We start from the raw sequence: 3,932 nt of genomic DNA, 5'->3' as shown, positions 1-3,932 counted from the left end.
AATTTTTATAAGTGTTTATTTATTTTTTGAGAGAGACAGAACATGAGTGGGAAAGGGGAAGAGAGAAAGGGAGACACAGAATTCGTAGCCGACTCCAGTCTCTGAGCTGTCAGTCAGCACAGAGCCAGATGCAGGGCTGGAACTCATGAACCTCAAGACCATGCATGACCTGAGCTGAAGTTGGATGCTGAACCGACTGAACCACCAGGCACCCTTCAACTTTATCTTTTAAATCTTCCGTTAATATTTCCTTTTATGTTATTAGACTTTTGATTCTAAATGCTCTTTTTTTCAAAACCCTGAATATTTCATTTTTACAGAAATCTGGTTTTTTAAAATTTTTTAAAGTTTATTTATTTATTTTGAAAGAAAGAGAGAGGGAGAGAGTCAGAGAGAGGATCCCAAGCAGGCTCCACACTCTCAGCACAGAGCCTGACATGGGGCTCAAACTCACAGACCGCAAGATCATGACTTGAGCCAAAATCAAGAGTCGGACACTTAACCGACTGAGCCACCCAAGTGCCCCCAAACTCTGTTTCTGTTTCAGGGATCCCATATCTTTACTTACCTCTAAATATGTTAGAATATTATTGTTGTTGTCAAGATTTTCTCCTTTTTTTTAAAAATTGTCTCATTTTCCTCTTTGTTTGGGTTCTTGGTGCTGTGATCTCTGGCTACCCATTCCTATTTCAGAGGGAGGCACTGGAAACTAATTAAAACTCTGTGGGAAGGCTTGCCAATGGAGGGTGCTAGGTAATCAGGTTGTGTTCTTTTGCTGGAGGACCCCAACAGGACTCTCCATTCCTGGACTGGTCAACTTTGTCAGAGAGGAATTCTAAAATCTCTTGTCTGCCTTCTAATATTTTCCCCAGTGAATCAAGGGAGGCAGGGGAGCAAAGAAGGGAGAATTTTATGATTCAGTATTTCAATTTGAACTGAATCACAGTGATGGGGATCTCCATACACATGCTCTCTGCCCTGCCAGGTGCCCTTGGGTCCAAACATCCTCTGATTTAGCCCATTTAGAAAATAAACCTCCAGGCTTCTGCCTGAATGGTGGTATTGGTACTTGTCCTATTAGATACGTTGGAGGCAGAGGGGTGTAGATTGGCTGCTAATCATCATCTGTAAAAGATAATTTTACTCAAAAACCAGGAAAGAAAAAGAGTGGAAAGTAAGATATTGACAACAATGAGTGCAGCAGTGTTATAGAGAAGTGGGGGGTGGTGTGTGAAGCATTTCCTCTCTCCTAGAGCCTATGTTTCACCCTCAGGCCTCTTGTTTTCAGATTGGCATTTACCACCATGTTTAGAAATACCTGGAGTTTCCATTTCCTAATCCTATTTGTGGATCTTTAGTGGGACATTTGCTTGCTTCTAGATCCCCCTGCTTCTAGCTTGGGTTTCAACTTTCTCTTGTCTGACAAGCCATTTAGACACATCAGTTTGTTTTCCAAAATTTCATTGCTATTTTAGAGGCAAATTAACCTTGAAGCTAAATGTTGCTTAGAGTTTCGTTTCCAAGGTCCTGGAAGGTGTCTTAGCAATATGTCCACATGATTATATAAATATTAAAAGTGAGGTGTTTTAGCTGTGATTGGCTAAGCTTTCTGTCTCTTTCAATTAGGAAGTCTCCACTATTTCATTTCCCTGTGTGTAGGGGTGGTTTGGGAGTCACTGTGGGCATTTTGGGATCTGACTAAGGGGAAGCTGAGTTTGGGCTACATTTAGATTGAGTTTAGAAGGATATGTGAGTGAGATTCCAGTTGCATCCATATTATTACCAACCATCCTAGTGTAGAAATGACTTTCAAGGCTATTTTTACTGCCCTCCATGGCTACTCATGCTGTCATGATATAAACATGCAGGACCAGTGTCACATGACTCTGAGCCAGAAGCTAGTCTGGGGAAAGTTATTCCAGGGATGTCATGTGTAAATTGTAATTGAGAATCTGATTCTCATTGACTCTCATAGTTAAAACAATTTCTCCCAGCACATATTTGATAACTCAATATATATCATTATTAAACATGTCATACATATTTTCTGCTATTTTTAAGTTTTTTTCTTCTTTTAGAGAAAGAGAGAGAGAGAGAGAGAGCATTCATGAACAGGGGGAAGGACAGAGGGAGAGAGAGAGAGAGAGAGAGAGAGAAGGAGAATCCTAAGTAGGCTCCACGCTCAGCAAGGAGCCTGATTTGGGGCTTGATTCTATGACCCTGGGATCATGACCTGAGCTGAAATCAAGAGTCAGACACTCAACCAACTGAGCCACCCAGGTGCCCCCCCCTTTTATCTATTTTTGATGGAATTCACACAAAAAAAAGATTGATCAGAATTTGTGTATATGTCTGGTATTTGTAGGGTGTAACTATTGAAGTTTGGAAATAAATTTAGGGTAATTTCAATAAAGTACATGAGAAATTACAGACTCCTCATCTGGATATACATGTAAAGGATACTTTATTTTGCTATCTGTAAGTTATGTAGTAAAGGATTGAGAGTAAATCCACACTAAAAATTATTGAGATATGAAACAAAAACAATAAAAATGAGCAGCTAAATCAATAGGAATTATTCTGGTGCTAATAAGCAAATTGTATCAAAAAAGCTTTCAGCTCATACCAAGGATACAATAGGATAAGTACCATTATTCCCATTCCATGATTAAAAGAAAGGTACATGTTTCACATAGAAACAATGAATATGTTCTTGGAGTGCTGATAATCCATAGAATGAACAGGAATGAATCATAAGAACCAGAAAAAGATACATTTCCAGCTGATTTGACATACAAAAATACTGACACAGAGAAAGACACTATCAAACTCAAAATATGTCACTATGATGTAAAGACACCAATAACAAAATGGTTAATGATAATCTCAATTCAAATGTATTTATAATTAGAGCATAAGAAAACTAAGAATGTTTTTTAAGTTCTACAGGTTACATATGAAAAAAAAAGTCCTAGCAATTTTCCTAAATTTGGCAACAGTCCTGAAATAAATCTCACATGTTACCAATAATCAATTTTGAAGCTGAAAGAAAGTTTTCCCACTTCTTTTTAATTTTTTTTTAATCTTTATTTTTGAGAGAGAGAGAGAGAGAGAGAGAGAGAGCATGAGCAGGGGAGGAACACAGAGAGAAGAAGACACAGAATCCAAAGCAGGCTCCAGGCTTTGAGCTGTCAGCACAGAACCCGACACGGGACTCGAACCCACGAACCGTGAGGTCATCGAAGTCAGATGTTTAACCAACTGAGCCACCCAGGCACCCCTGAAAGAAAGTTTTCAAAACCAATAGTAAATTTTTTTGATTAAAAGTACTAGAGGGAAGACTAAATTTGTTCACTCTAAAGAAAATGATATTTTAACATTTTATTCCATGAAGAAGAGATCAAAGGGTAGATAGCCAAAGATGTAAGAAAAAAAGAATTATAAAATGTTTAAGGCAGTTAATAAAAACACTGTTATTTGGCAGGCGGGGCACCTAGGTAGCTCAGTTGGTTAAGTGTCTGACTTTTGATTTCTGCTCAGGTCATGATCTCACAGTTCATGGGATCTCACAGCAATCGGCTCTGTGCTGACAGAGCCGGGATTCTCAGGATTCTTTCCCTCTCTGCCTCCCCCACTCACACACTTGTACTTTTTCTCTCTCAAAATAAATAAATGAGCTAAAAAAAACCTTGTTTTTTATTATTTATTATTTTTTCGTTACATTTTTAGTGTTTATTTTTGAAGGAGAGATAGAGCATGAGTGGAGGAGGAGCAGAAAGAGAGGGAGGCACAGAATCCGAAGCAGGCTCCAGGTTTTGAGCTGTTAGCACAGAGCCCAATATGGGGCTCGAACTGAAGAACCATGAGACCATGACCTGAGTAGAAGTTGGATGCTTACCTGACTGGGTCACCCAGGCCCCCAAATACTGTTA

The sequence above is a fragment of the Herpailurus yagouaroundi genome, unplaced genomic scaffold (assembly GCF_014898765.1).
Source record: "Herpailurus yagouaroundi ecotype Mexico unplaced genomic scaffold, PumYag 77, whole genome shotgun sequence".
NCBI classification, from domain to species: Eukaryota; Metazoa; Chordata; class Mammalia; order Carnivora; family Felidae; genus Herpailurus; species Herpailurus yagouaroundi.
This window is presented reverse-complemented; position numbering follows the sequence as displayed.